We start from the raw sequence: 16,010 nt of genomic DNA, 5'->3' as shown, positions 1-16,010 counted from the left end.
GCATGAACCCCCATTTAAACAGTAGAGTGCAATGGCGCCCCCAGCACCCATGGCTAGGATCCCTGGGCTGGGCTCTGCGGTACTCTGAGGAGCCGTGGGTGCTCGAGATGTGAGGGCAGGCGAGCCAGGGTGGGCATGAGTCAGGGACGGCAGCCTGGAGGAATCAGGGGCAGGAGTGCTGCAAAGTCCTGCCTTGGCCGCCCTCTCCCCCAGACACCCAGAGTTCAGGGCCCGAAGGGACCCTTCAGTCGTCTCGTCTGAGCTCCTGCACTGCACAGGGGAGGGAATCTCACCCACTTAGCCCGGACTGGCCAAGCATCTTCCAGCAGGTACCCGCCTGGCTCTGGAGACAGCCAAGTACGGAGACCCCACCGCTCCACGGGTTCCTCCCTCACTTGGAAGTTTGGGCCCAACACATCCCTGAGTTAGCTGGGTTTTAACATCCTGCCATCGGTCCTGTCCGGACTCTCTCAGCTACCTGTCCCCCGGCTGGTGTCCACAGGACGGTACCCACATGCTAACCGAGTCTCCCCTCCGGAGGCTGAGTGCCTCTCCCGGCCTGGCTCCAGCCCTCAGATCCTTTCTGGGGCTCTGCTCTGCACCCTCTCCCCTTCTTCAGCACCCCTTTGAAATGTGGGCCCAGCCCCGACAGCGCTCCAGCACGGCTCTCCCCAGCCACGGGATCACATGCTGGAAGGGACCTCGAGAGCTCACCAAGTTCAGCCCCCTGCGCTCAGGCAGGGACGACTGTTACCGAGACCCTCCCTGACGGGGCTTGTCCAACCCGTTCTCAGAAACCCCCAGCCCCGGCTGGGTGCTTATCAGTAACAACTCCCCTTTCTACCCAGTGCATTACACCAGCAGATCTCCGAGTTTTCCACGTCTCTGTCCCCGCGCCGCCCGGACTACAGCCTCCCACGGGCCCAGCTACACCCCCGCACCGCTGCTGGATATGGCCTCCCACAGGCCCAGCTACGCCCCCGCCCCGCTGCTGGATACAGCCTCCCAGGGGCCCAGCTACACCCCCGCTGGCTACGGCCTCCCACAGGCCCAGCTACGCCCCAGCCCCGCTGCTGGCTACGGCCTCCCACGGGCCCGGCTACACCCCCGCTGGCAACAGCCTCCCACGGACCCAGCTATGCCCCCGCTGGCTACGGCCTCCCACGGGCCCAGCTATGCCCCCGCCCCGCTGCTGGCTACGGCCTCCCACAGGCCCAGCTACGCCCCCGCCCCGCTGCTGGCTACGGCCTCCCACAGGCCCAGCTACGCCCCCGCCCCGCTGCTGGCTACGGCCTCCCACGGGCCCGGCTACACCCCCGCTGGCTACAGCCTCCCACGAGCCCAGCTACACCCCGGCGCCACCGCTGGCTACAGCCTCCCACTGGCCCAGCTACACCCCCACGCCGCCGCTGGCTACGGCCTCCCATGGGCCCGGCTACACCCACGCGCCACCGCTGTTCTCCAGACTAAACGCCCCGTCTTTTCACCTTCCCTCAGAGTCCGGTTTTTCAACCTTCCATCATTTTGTCGCTCTCCCCTGGCCACTCTCCAGTTTGTGCACATCTTTCCTGAAGCGCAGTGCCCAGAACTGGACCCAGGACTCCAGCTGGGGCCTCACCCGTGCTGAGCAGAGCAGGACAATGACCTCCCGTGTCGTACACACGACACTCTGGTTAATACGCCCCAGAACGACAGGAACCATGTTCACAGCTACATCACGTTGGGTCATATTCCATTTGTGAGCCACTAGAACCCCCAGATCCTTTCCCGCTGGCTACCACCGAGCCAGCCCTTCCCCAGCTCGCAGCTGTGCTGGACGCATGACTGCGCAGAGGTACCAATCCCACCCTGCTCCTGCGCACACAGCCCGGCTCACACTGGCCCCGTGTGCCTCAGCATGGCCCAGGACTCCTGTTCAGCTGATGGCCCACTCTGACCTCTCCGTCCTTCCCAGGCTCCCGCCCCATGCAGCCGCCCGTGGCCTGCACTCCTGGGGCGCTGTGATGGCTGCCCGAGCGGTGCCCGCAGCACACGGCTAGCTGCCGGGGCAGGACCAGGCACAACACTCAGAGCTACGTGCAGCAAGGCGAGAGGGCAGGGAGGGCTGGGAGGATGGCAGCACCCCGAGGGGCACAGCTGCCGCTTCGTTCAGATTGTCTGAGCCCCTCGTAGAGCCCCCGCTCCCAAGTTGCTGCACAGAGCACTGGCTGCTTGCGCAGGTCCGGCTCTGCAGTAACACACAGCAATGCACATGCCAAGCTGTCCTGCAGGGGCCAAAGCACTGTGCCACCCTCGGGGCAGGGCACAAAGTGCACACAAGCTGGGAGTTCTGTACTTAGATCCACCAGCCGTGTGAAATCCTCAGGCTCGGTAACAGCCTGACCATGGAGTCAGACAGTCCCTGGGGCACCCGTCTCTCTCACCGCCTACGCACACCTGCCTTTGCGAGAGGTGCCTCTTACTCCAAAAATCACAGCAACACTCAGGTCACTCCCCAGCCCAGGGGGCCAGTCACTTCCCCAGGGCAGCTGCACCTTAGAGCTCCCCCACAGACAGTGCTTGTAGCCAGTCCCATAGTAAACAATCTGAAGATTTATTAACTAGGTTAATTAACCAGGATTAATTAGGATTTATTAACTAGGAAAAGGAAACGAGTTATTTGCAAGGTTAAACCGAGGAAACACAAACACACAAATGAGTTACAATCTTAGGTTTCAAAAGGCAATAGGAGTGTCTATAATAAGCAAATTCTGTGTGTCCCTTCGGGCTAACTCTGGCAAAACACTGGGGGTCTCTTGCTTATACCTAGAAAACCTTGCCCTTGAGAGTCCAAACTGCCTAGTGACACAGTTATTCCCTGGGCAGGTGGAGGGTCCGCAGCTCCCAGCCTGCTCCAGCTTCTGGCTTGGCCAGGGTCAGGGTCTTGGGCAGGGGGGGGGCCTTGGCCCCCCACTTTTGTGCCCCTCCAAAAGCAGCCACATTTTAATTCCTGTGCACGCCCCTGCTCTCACCCAGCCTGGTTACAGTGACACGCCTGCAGTAGCCACCAGATGGCAGCAGAGCCACTCGATGGCGAACCGGCCCAGCCGCACAGAGACCCTGCAGCCCCCTCCCCGGCCGGCCGTCTGCAGGACATGCCCCGGCCCCTCTGTCTGCAGCCCCCTCCCCAGCCCCCCTATCTGCAGCCCCCTCCCCGGCCGGCCGTCTGCAGGACATGCCCTGGCCCCTCCGTCTGCAGCTCCCTCCCCAGCCCCCCCCCGGCCCCTCCGTCTGCAGGATGCGCCCCAACCCCTCTGTCTGCAGCCCCCTCCCCAGCCCCCCTATCTGCAGCCCACTCCCCGGCCCTCCTGTCTGCAGCCCCCTCCCCGGCCCCTCTGGCTACAGCCCCCTCCCCAGCCCCTCTGTCTGCAGCCCGCTCCCTGGGGCCCCTGGGTCTGCAGCCCCCTCCCCGGCCCCCCTGTCTGCAGCCCGCTCCCTGGGGCCCCTGGGTCTGCAGCCCCCTCCCCGGCCCCCCTGTCTGCAGCCCACTCCCCGGGCCCCGCTGTCTGCAGCCCACTCCCCGGGCCCCAGCCCCCCCATCTGCAGCCCCCTCCCCGGCCCCGCTGTCTGCAGGACGCGCCCCGGCCCCTCCATCTGCAGCCCACGCCCCAGGGCCCCTGGGTCTGCAGCCCACGCCCCGGCCCCTCCGTCTGCAGCCCATGCCCCGGGGCCCCTGGGTCTGCAGCCCACGCCCCGGCCCCTCCATCTGTAGGACGCGCTCCAGACCTGACTCCTGGGCGCAGGGCACGTGTGTGTCAGAACCACAACCGGGGCAGAGACAGGCAACAACCACGTGGGGGGGATGGACCAGCTTCCCTCTGCGGAGAGAGTGAACAGACCGGGCTGCTCAGCTGGAAAAGGAACGACCGAGGGGGGATATGACAGAGGTCTGTACAATCATGGCTGGTGTGGAGAAAGTGATTAGGGAAGTGTTATCTATCCTGTCACATAACACAAGCACTAGGGGTCACCAAATGAAATTAATAGGCAGCAGGTTTAAAATAAACAAAAGGAAGTATTTTTTCACACAACGTACAGGCAACCGGTGGAACTCCTTGCCAGAGGATATTGTGAAGGCCAAGACTATAACAGGGTTCAAGAAAGGACTAGATAAGTTCATGGAGGATAGGTCCATCAATGGCTATTAGCCAGGATGGGCAGGGATGGTGTCCCTGGCCTGTTTGCCAGAAGCTGGGAATGGGCGACAGGGAATGGATCATAGAATCATAGAATATCAGGGTTGGAAGGGACCTCAGGAGGTATCTAGTCCAACCCCCTGCCCAAAGCAGGACCAATTCCCAACTAAATCATCCCAGCCAGGGCTTTGTCAAGCCTGACCTTAAAAACCTCCTAAGGAAGGAGATTCCACCACCTCCCTAGGTAACCCATTCCAGTGCTTCACCACCCTTCTAGTAAAAAAGTGTTTCCTAATATCCAACCTAGACCTCCCCCACTGCAACTTGAGACTATTACTCCTTGTTCTGTTATCTGCCACCACTGAGAACAGTCTAGATCCATCCTCTTTGGAACCCCCTTTCAGGTAGTTGAAAGCAGCTATCAAATCCCCCCTCATTCTTCTCTTCTGCAGACTAAACAATCCCAGTTCCCTCAGCCTCTCCTCATAAGTCATGTGCTCCAGACCCCTAATCATTTTTGTTGCCCTTCGCTGGACTCTTTCCAATTTTTCCACATTCTTCTTGTAGTGTGGGGCCCAAAACTGGACACAGTACTCCAGATGAGGCCTCACCAATGTCGAATAGATGGGAATGATCACGTCCCTCGATCTGCTGGCAAAGCCCCTACTTATACAGCCCAAAATGCCGTTAGCCTTCTTGGCAACAAGGGACACTGTTGACTCATATCCAGCTTCTCGTCCACTGTGACCCCTAGGTCCTTTTCTGCAGAACTGCTGCCTAGCCATTCGGTCCCTAGTCTGTAGCAGTGCATGGGATTCTTCCGTCCTAAGTGCAGGACTCTGCACTTGTCTTTGTTGAACCTCATCAGATTTCTTTTGGCCCAATCCTCTAATTTGTCTAGGTCCCTCTGTATCCTATCCCTACCCTCCAGTATATCTACCTCTCCCCCCAGTTTAGTGTCCTCTGCAAACTTGCTGAGAGTGCAGTCCACGCCATCCTCCAGATCATTAATGAAGATATTGAACAAAACCGGCCCCAGGACCGACCCTTGGCGCACTCCGCTTGAAACCGGCTGCCAACTAGACACTGAGCCGTTGATCACTACCTGTTGAGCCTGACGATCTAGCCAGCTTTCTATCCACCTTACAGTCCATTCATCCAGCCCATACTTCTTTAACATGCTGGCAAGAATACTGTGGGAGACCGTATCAAAAACTTTGCTAAAGTCAAGGAATAACACATCCACTGCTTTCCCCTCATCCACAGACCCAGTTATCTCATCATAGAAGGCAATTAGGTTAGTCAGGCACGACTTCCCCTTGGTGAATCCATACTGACTGATCCTGATCACTTTCCTCTCCTCTAAGTGCTTCAGAATTGATTCCTTGAGGACCTGCTCCATGATTTTTCCAGGGACTGAGGTGAGGCTGCCTGGCCTGTAGTTCCCCGGATCTCCCCCTTCCCTTTTTTAAAGATGGGCACTGCATGGCCTTTTTCCAGTTACCCGGGACCTCCCCCGATCGCCATGAGTTGGGATAATGGCCAATGGCTCTGCAATCACATCCGCCAACTCCTTTAGCACCGTCGGATGCAGCACATCCAGCCCCACGGACTTGTGCTCGTCCAGCTTTTCTAAATAGTCCTGAACCACTTCTTTCTCCACAGAGGGCTGGTCACCTCCTCCCCATGCTGTGCTGCCCGGTGCAGTAGTCTGGGAGCTGACCTTGTTCGTGGAGACAGAGGCAAAAAAAGCATTGAGTACATTAGCTTTTTCCACATCCTCTGTCACTAACGACTTAGATATTGGCATAGAAAGTACGCTTATTAAGTTTGTGGATGATACCAAACTGGGAGGGATTGCAACTGCTTTGGAGGACAGGGTCATAATTCAAAATGATCTGGACAAATTGGAGAAATGGTCTGAGTTAAACAGGATGAAGTTTAACAAAGACAAATGCAAAGTGCTCCACTTAGGAAGGAAAAATCAGTTTCACACATACAGAATGGGAAGAGACTGTCTAGGAAGGAGTACGGCAGAAAGAGATCTAGGGGTTATAGTGGACCACAAGCTAAATACGAGTCAACAGTGTGATGCTGTTGCAAAAAAAGCAAACATGATTCTGGGATGTATTAACAGGTGTGTTGTGAGCAAGACACGAGAAGTCATTCTTCCGCTCTACTCTGCTCTGGTTAGGCCTCAGCTGGAGTATTGTGTCCAGTTCTGGGCACCGCATTTCAAGAAAGATGTGGAGAAATTGGAAAGGGTCCAGAGAAGAGCAACAAGAATGATTAAAGGTCTTGAGAACATGACCTATGAAGGAAGGCTGAAAGAATTGGGTTTGTTTAGTTTGGAAAAGAGACGACTGAGAGGGTACATGATAGCAGTTTTCAGGTATCTAAAAGGGTGTCATAAGGAGGAGGGAGAAAACTTGTTCACCTTAGCCTCTAAGGATAGAACAAGAAACAATGGGCTTAAACTGCAGCAAGGGAGGTCTAGGTTGGACATTAGGAAAAAGTTCCTAACTGTCAGGGTGGTTAAACACTGGAATAAATTGCCTAGGGAGGTTGTGGAATCTCCATCTCTGGAGATATTTAAGAGTAGGTTAGATAAATGTCTATCAGGGATGGTCTAGACAGTATTTGGTCCTGCCATGCGGGCAGGGGACTGGACTCGATGACCTCTCGAGGTCCCTTCCAGTCCTAGAGTCTATGAATCTATAAGTTGCTTCCCTCATTCAGTAAGGGGCCCACACTTTCCTTGACTTTCTTCTTGTTGCTAACATACCTGAAGATGACTGCCCCCACTCCAGCACCCACCCCCAATCATCTGTCCCTGCCCCCACACAAAGCGGCCTGCCCCAAGGTACCTGCTTGTGCCCTGGCACTTATCCACACCCCAGTGCCCACCGCATGGTCCATGACTGGAGCACCCCGTACCAATAATAAAGGGCAAAACAGATCCCAGGGTGTCACCAACACCCCAAACCCTACAACAAGTGCCAGTGACACTCAAAGAAGGAATAAAAGTGGAATGTGTCTGTGGTCCAGGAGGGAGTCCCGACTCCAAGTGCCACCATAGGAGAGTAGCACCGTCAGAAAGCTGAGTGAGGTAAGGATTGTACAAAGCCCAGACACCTGAGCGTCACCAGCAAGCACCAGCACTGCCCAGGGAGGCCAGCTCCAGTCTCATACAGACAAAGGGCTTGGCAGGTCTGAACACAGAACGTGCAAGCCCCCGCCTTTCACCCACCCTGCTGGTATGTTGTCAAGGGCCTTTCCCCTGCATCAGCACCTGATGGCACCACGCTGCACAGACCAGATGTTGGCAGATGTGGGTGCGGTTCATAGATAAGGCCACAAGGGACCACGATGATCCTCTAGTTTGACCTGTGAGCAAGAGGCCAGAGACCCCACCCAAGGGATTCCACATCCCAGCCTCACACATCTGGCTGAGCTCTGCGGTGGGTCTGCTCCAGAGAGACGCCCAGGCTGGATCTCCAGACTCCGCCTGAGGGAGAATCCACATCAGCTGTTCCAACGTAGCAATCTGCACCTTACTTCTAGCCTGACTTCGGGCAGCTTCAGCGTCCAGCCACGGGATCTTGCTCAGCCTTTTCCTCCTGGATTAAAGAGCCAGCGACTCTCAGAAATCTCTTCCCCGCGTAGGTACGCGTAGACTGGGATCAAGTCATACCTGAGCCTTCACTTCGTTGAACTAAACAGACCGAGCTCCTGCAGTCTCTCTCCTGACCCCTTTCCAATTGGTCAGTGTCTTTTTTGAAGTGTGATCCCCAGAACTGGACACAGCATCCAGCAATGGGCTCCCAAACGCTGTATACACGGCAGCAATACCCCTCCCTAGTCCTGCTGGATAGTCCCCGGCTCATCCAGCCAGAAGCCGCATTAGCCCTTTTAGAGAGACAAGGCAGCTGCGGCAATAGCTTTTCCTGGGCCAACTTCTGCTGGTGCAAGAGACCAGCTTCCGAGCTCCACAGCGCCCTTCCTCGGGGCGGGGGAAGGTATGGAGCATGTCACAGCTAAACACAAGGGGAACAGTTGGCACAGGTTCTAAGGGACCCGCTAGGTGAGGTGACCTGTTAACACCTCTGCAGTCATCGGACAAAAAGGGGGCTAGTGGGTTACAGATGGTTGTAATGAGCCATAAATCCAGTGTCTCTGTTCAGTCCGTGAGTTTTGGTGTCTAGCAAAGTTATGAATGTCAAGTTCCCAGGCTCGTCTGTTGACAGAGTTGTGCTGGTTTCCTGTGAGGACGAGGGCTGATAGGACAGATATCGAGTGGCTGCATTGTGAGCCGTGCTCACCACAGGTGATAGGATGTTTTTGTCTTTTATCATTTTCCTGTGTGAGGTCATTTGAGTGCACAGTGATTGTCTGGTTTCACCCACATAGCTGTTATTGGGGGCATTTAGTGCCTCGGATGAGGTACACCCCATGTTGTGATAGGCATGTGTAGGACCCATGAACCTTGAAAGGTGTGTCATGGGGGGATGCTGATCATTGTAACAGTGGAGATATGGCTGCAGGTTTTCCATCTGTTGTTCTGGCAGGGTCTGGTGCCACTTTGAGTTGGTGTGTCCTGGTCTGTGGGGAGATTGCTTCTGATGGTGAGCTTGGTGAGGTTGGGGGGTTGCTTGAAGGCCAGAAGAGGGGGTTCAGGAAATTAATAGGCAGCAGGTTTAAAACAAACAAAAGGAAGTATTTTTTCATACAACGCACAGTCAACCTGTGGAACTCTTGGCCTTCACAACATCCTCTGGCAAGGACTATAACAGGGTTCAACAAATAACTAGATAAGTTCACGGAGGATAGGTCCATCAATGGCTATTAGCCAGAATGGGCAGGGATGGTGTCCCTAGCCTCTGTTTGCTAGAAGCTGGGAATGGGCGACGGGCTGGATTACTTGATGATTCCCTGTTCTGTTCATTCCCTCTGGGGCACCTGGCATTGGCCACTGTCAGACAGGATACTGGGCTAGATGGACCATTGGTCTGACCCAGTCTGGCCGTTCTTATGTTCTTAATTTTCAACAGGCACCACCAGCCTCCCAGACATCATGTGGCTTGGGCATAATCTTTGACCCAGTCCTCTCTAGAGCCACACATCCAGGCCGTGGCTAAGTCTGGCCTCTCCTTCCTGCACGACATCTCTAAGCTCAGCCTTTCTTCTCCAGCCACACAGCTGAACTTGTCCAGGCCCTCTTCGTCCCACAATTTGACTCCTGCAGTCTCCTCTCTGCCTTCGACAATCCACTCATCCTGCGGCTGCAAAGATCATTATCCTGACTTGTCACATGGACCACACGCCCACCCTGTATGTCCCTCCACTGGCTCGTCCTGCTTTCTTCTTCTTCTGTATCCTCCTGAACCCCCAGGTGCATATGGCATCCTGCAGTTCCCACCTTTATTTTGGTCTTGTTCTGGTCCGGTTCAGGCTTCTGAATGTCATGTTGATGGATCCGGTTTCTCTCTCTAGGGTCCTGCATCATGTTTCTCTAGGTTGCCCTCTTGTTCTCTTTCCTGGTGATATCCATATTATCACTTGCCATGGAAGTCGTGTTGGTGACATTCTTAATGCGCATCCTAAATATGTCCATCATCTTGGTCTTACCATATTTGATGCTTTAAGGTTGGTTTACTCTCTTTCGAATTTCTGATGTTGGAAGAACCTCTTTCCAATGGACACTGAAAATCTCCTGCAGGCATTTACTTTGGGATGTACTGATCTTCATTTCTGTTGCCCATTTCCAAAACTCTGCTCCATAAAAGAGGACAAACATGAGGACAATATTAAAAATTCATATTTTTGTGTCATAGACTCATAGGACTGGAAGGGACCTTGAGAGGTCACCTAGTCCAGTCCCCTGCATTCATGGCAGGACTAAGTATTATCCAGACCATCCCTGACAGGTGTTTGTCCAATCTGCTCTTAAAAGCCTCCAATGACAAAGACTCCACAACCTCCCTCGGCAATTTATTTCAGTGCCTAACCACCCTGACAGGTAGGGAGTTTTTCAGTCAGTGCCAATCAAGTTACTTTTCCAAATCTTTTCAGGTTTATGAAAGTTGTTTGCTGCTTTCGATATTTGTTGCTCAATGTCTAGCCTGGTGTTGCCATCACTGCATATCACATGCCCTCGATGAGTAAAATAACGGATTTCTTCTAGTGTTTCGTCACCCGCTCTGATGGTTACTTTGGGGACGTGGATGGCCATCTGTCACACCCTTCCCTCACAGCAAACCATTGGCTGATGCTGTTACCATCCCTGACTGCAAATCCGGCATTGTCATATAGATTCTGGTTTATTCTAATTACTTTTACTGGTATCCCATCGTGTGTCAATTTTCCAAAGTCTGTCTCTGTGTCGGCTGCCCAAAGCCGCCTGGACATCTATAAAGCTCAGCACGAGAGAGGCTGGCCACTGCCCACTGGGTTCTGTGAGAAGAACCTGGGATCTCAATGGGCTAAAACCTGCTTGTTCCTCTCTAAGCTGAAGCTCCCCCTAGATCAAACACAAGCTTGTCCTTTCCTTGAAGAGTCGTCACAACCTTTAGCCCTGGCCCAACGACCTGTGCCTTCACTCTACCATGTTCCCAGCCTGCACCACCCCCCACTCAGATGCAACCTGCAGGATCCCCTCTACCCATCGGGAGCTCCCTGGGAAAATCTGCGCAGCCACTGACTTCCTTGTTCTCCATCTACCTCAGCTCAGCCATGCTACTCCCAGAACCCAGCCTGATGGTGACGGGGGCAGCCGACGAGCTAAGACTGTCCTCCCTGATCTGCCTGCCTTTCCCTACCCCTTCACTCCCACTAACTCCCCGTTCCTGCTATTCCTTCATTCCACCCGCCCCAGTTCAAACACCCAGACCCCATCACCACGTCAGTAACCTGTGCCCCTCACCGCCCCAGTTCAAACACCCGGACCCCCATCGCCGCGTCAGTAACCTGTGCCCCTCACCGCCCCAGTTCAAACACCCGGACCCCATCGCCGCGTCAGTAACCTGTGCCCATCACCACCCCAGTTCAAACACCCGGACCCCATCGCCACATCAGTAACCTGTGCCCCTCACCGCCCCAGTTCAAACACCCGGACCCCATCACCACATCAGTAACCTGTGCCCCTCACCGCCCCAGTTCAAACACCCGGACCCCCATCACCGCCTCAGTAACCTGTGCCCCTCAACGTCCCAGTTCAAACACCCGGACCCTCATCGCCGCGCTGATGTCAAGAAGTGGCTGGCGACATGCCACAGAAGCAGTCATACCATCTGCCCCAAGGCCACAGGAACACAGGCACTGCCAGCCTGGCTCAGACCCGGGCCCATCTGGCCTGGCATCCTGTCCCACTGTGGCCAGGGCCTGCTGCTGCACAGCACGGGGACAGGAGCGCTGCAGAAGGCCCCTACGGCAGCTTTCCCTAACTGCAATTACTTAGAGGCCGGCTCGGGAAGCAAGAGCATTGGGGCTTGTAACAATTCCGGACCAGACCCTGTCCGATCCTCTCTGGAATCCAGCTAGGTTCTTGGCCTTAACGATCTCTCGGGGCAATGAATTCCATGAACTAACTTCCGAATTCACCACGCCCGAGCGCCAGCCCGCCCAGAGGAACAGGAGACACCCAAACAGAACCCAAGAGGACACAGGCTGTTCCTGGAGGCCCCGAACGCGCCCCAGGCCCCGACAGTGCAAAGCACCAGACGGAACCATCTGGAGAACAAAGAGTAGCCGCCAGTGGGGTTCGGGCCAGTTTTTCAACCTGCCATGTCTGTGCAGGGCAGGGCTGGAGCACTGCACAAGGCTGGGTGCTAGGCAGCGCCCCAATGGGCTGGGTCCTTGGCCCCTACACAGCGTGTACCTCAGCCTGTGACCGACGCCAGCCAGCTGGGGGCAGCGCCAGGAGCATGCAGGGATCCAGGCGGCTGAAAGCTGCACTGAGCCCTGGTTCCCCGCGGGGCTGAGGGTGCAGCAACCGCTGACACAGGCCCTTCCCCGAGGGCAGCTTCACTCTTCTGCTTCACCGACCAACCAAAGGGGCTCCACAGGGCCAGCGCGGCCAGGGGGCGGGGGGGCCAGGTGCCATGTCACCCCATAGCTAGTGCTGCCAGGGGGCGAGGGGGCCAGGTGCCATGTCACCCCAGGGCCAGCGCGGCCAGGGGCCGGGGGGCCAGGTGCCATGTCACCCCAGGGCCAGCGCTGCCAGGGGAAGGGGGGCCAGGTGCCATGTCACCCCAGGGCCAGCGCTGCCAGGGGGCGGGGGGCCAGGTGCCATGTCACCCCAGGGCCAGCGCTGCCAGGGGGCAGGGGGGCCAGGTGCCATGTCACCCCATAGCTAGTGCTGCCGGGGGATGAGGGGGCGGGAGGACACGATGTCACCCCAGGGCCAGCGCTGCCACGGGGCAGGGGGGCCAGGACACAATGTCACCCCAGGGCCAGCACTGCCAGGGGGCAGGGGGGCGAGGACACGTCACCCAGGGCCAGCGCTGCCAGAGGACAGGGAAGGGCCAGGGGGCCAGGGAACAATGCCGCCACATGGCCAGCGCTGCCAGGGGTGGGAGCGCGGTGTCTCCCCATTGCCAGCGCTGCCAGAGGGCAGGGGAGAGGCTGAGGGGCCAGGGAACAATGCCGCCCCATGGCCAACGCTGCCAGAGGGCAGGGGAGGGGCTGAGGGGCCAGGGAACAATGCCGCCCCATGGCCGGCGCTGCCAGGGGTGGGGGCGTGATGTCTCCCTGTGGCCAGCCTGCCCAGCCCAGAAGACGCGCCAGGCCGCTGTTGCTGGCGGAAGAGCCGCATGCAGAGTCACGGGCTTGCGGCAGCTGCTGGTCCCCCAACGGCTGAGGCAGGAGCCCAGTGCCTGTGCCAGGGGCCCACTGGGGGAGCTGCCACCCCCCGCCCCCCCGTGCACACGGAGACCAGCGCCAGCCGACTCTGCGGTGCACCACGAATACCAATGAGGCCTCCTCACCAGGCTGTCGGGAGGGGGAGACGGAGCTGCAGCCCGCACAATCCCACGTCACAGCCTGTTCTCACTGCACAGAAATCACAGCCAACCCGCCAGCGCGTCAGCAGCTGGCAACCGGCTGCGCACTCGCTCGTCACCAGGGGCTGACAACCGGGGGCGGGGAGGGGGGCTCGGCAGCTCCCCCAAGGAAAGGAAGGGCAGCTCCCTGGCCCCCATCCCCATTCAGAGACCCACGGGGGGGCTTGAGGGAGAGGGTCTCAGTAAAGAGGAATAAGAGATTCATACACCCCAGGCTCAGGTGGGGAGGGGCCTTCAGGGGAGCAGCAGTGCCCCCCCCCCGAGCCCCCGGGCTCAGCCCAGCCAGGATGAACAGCTAGCAGGAGAGGAGAGGTGCACCCACTCCGTCTCAGCTGTTGTAACCCAGCCACCTCTTCCCACTCCTTGGGAGCACCCCGGCAGCCGGCCTCATTCCCGCAGCTGCCCACCGGGCCAGAAGAGCCGTCCAGCCTGTGCTCCTGTATCCACAGGTCACCCCGCCCCCCATGCCGAGCCCCAGAACCTTCGACAGCCTCTTGAGAAATGCTCCATTGCCTCCTCGTCTGAGCACTGTCCCGGGAGGAAACTGAGGCCCAGTGAGAGACGGTCACACAGGGAGTGGGTGGCAGAGCTGGGGATAGACCTAACTAACCCCCCGCCTCGCTCAGGAGCCCTTGACCCTAGGCTCTGGTCTCCCTTCTAGCCGTTAGCCAACCCAAGCGCTGCAGCTCACCGAGCCACGTCCGCCCCCCATTCACCCCCCCAGGGACGGAGATCGGCTCCGACGGCCCCTCCAAGGAGCATCGCCCGGACGGCTGTACTGAGCTGAGCGCGTGCCCGGCACAGCTCTCCTGGGCAGGACCGAGCTCTTGGCAGGCTCTGCGCTCCAGCCACCAAGCGGTTAACGAAAGCCAGGAAGCAAACAGAAGATGCACACAGTGCCTACCTCCAGCACAAGCTCCTTCCCTCCTCCCACGCCCAGCTCAGCCCCTGCCGGCAGTCAGCACCGCTGTGCCGCCCTCTTCTCCCTGGCAGGCCTGGTACCAAAGCAAGCTGCCTTCTTCCCACATGCCACGAGGTCCCTCTCCTGCCACCACCCCCACACTGGCACCGGGCACGGGAAAATCCAGGAGCAGCAAATGCAGGCGTGAGCCCTTTGTGTGGGGCAGGCCCTGCAACTGGCCGTCCCTCGGCCTGTGCCCATGGTGCTGAGGGGGGGGCAAGTGGGGTAATTTGCCCCGGACCCCGCAGGGGCCTCTACGAGAGTTTTTCGGGGCCCCTGGAGCGGGGTCCTTCACTCACTCTGGGGGCCCCAGAAAACTCTCGCAGGCCCCGGGCCCCCGGAGCCTCTTCCTTTCCAGATCTTCGGCAGCAATTCGGCGGCGGGGGGTCCTTCCGCCCCGGGACCCGCCGCCAAAGTGCCGGGTCTTCGGCAGCGGAGGCCCACCGCCGCCAAAGACCCAAGGTCCCCTGAATCCTCTGGGCGGCCCTGGTGCTGAGTGGGCAGTGCCGGGACTCCGAAGGGGACACTTCCCTGCCGTGCCAGCACCGATGGGGGCAAGGCAAAGGCCCAGACCTAGGTTAGATCCTGGCACTTTTCATGCCAGCGGCCTGCCAGGCGAAACCCAACGTCTCCTTCCCCGCGGTTCCTGTCTGACCTGGGATTCCACACGCTGTGTTCTACACTGCTGGGCAGACCCACCACGCACTGTTAGCTGCTGCATTCCACCCCAGACCTGGTTGCATTTCCGTGACCGCCCAATGTTCCTTACCTACCGAACAGGCCATGGTGTGGTGATGAGTATTTTATAAGAACCTACCTAGTGCTGTGAGGCTTAGCAAATCCGCAAACAACAGAGGCTTAAGAGCCAATGTAAAATTGCTAACCCTAGTCAGCTCGTGGGGGGGAAGACAACTGGCAATATCAGCAGGGGGTGTCCGAGGAGGGGACATGGGGGGGCAGGGCTGATGCTAGATCTGTGGGTGGAGATGAGGCGGGAGGGAAAGGGAAGAGGATGCAGGATCCTCCCCCAGGGAAGGGCAGGGCTCCTAGAACAGCCTGCAGGAGAAGTGCAGGAAGGAGCAGAGAGGGGAAAGCAGAGGACCTGCCAAGGAATCTGAGCAGCAGAATGCACAGAAAAGGTAACGGACAAATGGCAAAGACACCCCCTGGGCCCTACAGACCTAGCCAGCGCTCAGCAGAGCCACTGCACATCCCGCCCCGCAACCAGCAGGAAAAGGCTCAACTCCAAGGGGCAGAAAGGGGAAGAGAAATGGTCTGGTGTAGGCTGCCATAAAGGAAGGGACCACATCTCTGGGCCCATCTCCTACCTGACTCCAAATATGTATGTGTTGAGTCTCACCAGCCCCCGAGAGGCAGGGCAGTGCTGGTGCCCCAGGGGGCAGAGAGATCAGGAAGCCTGCGTCAGAGCAGGGAACTGAACCTGTCTCCCCAGTGCCAGCGCCCTACCCACTGGCCTATCCTCTCCATCACAGACCCCCGTGACCTAACATCTACCTGCCGGTCCCCCACCACACAAACCAGCGCTCCAGCAGGAAAACTCGGAGCGTGGGAAGGAGAAATGGGCACACATTAAAGATGCTACAGACAGCAGCTCCTGGCAAAGCTGGAACAGTTTAAAACCCAATAAAAAGAAGCAAATGCCAGCAATGCAGAATGGGAAACTCCGGACAGACCTTCCCAAGACTATTCCAGACAATGGATCCGAGCCAGACAGTGTCATCAGAAAAGCAAGGACATGGTGAGAGACCACGGAAACCCAGGAGCCTCCCCGCCCCAGTCCCTATCACAACACAG

General features: G+C 57.7%; 1 protein-coding gene across 1 annotated transcript in view; it reads right to left on the bottom strand.

Annotated features, from left to right (window-relative positions):
* AGAP3 (ArfGAP with GTPase domain, ankyrin repeat and PH domain 3) overlaps positions 1 to 13,182 on the bottom strand; it is a gene marked incomplete at its 3' end in the record, with an annotated part of 133,175 nt that extends 119,993 nt beyond the window's left edge. The window contains 1 exon segment of the mRNA XM_034759862.1: positions 13,160 to 13,182.
* Positions 13,183 to 16,010: the final 2,828 nt, after the last annotated feature.

This window comes from Trachemys scripta, chromosome 2 (genome assembly GCF_013100865.1).
Source record: "Trachemys scripta elegans isolate TJP31775 chromosome 2, CAS_Tse_1.0, whole genome shotgun sequence".
Classification (NCBI taxonomy): domain Eukaryota; kingdom Metazoa; phylum Chordata; order Testudines; family Emydidae; genus Trachemys; species Trachemys scripta.
This window is presented reverse-complemented; position numbering and strand designations above follow the sequence as displayed.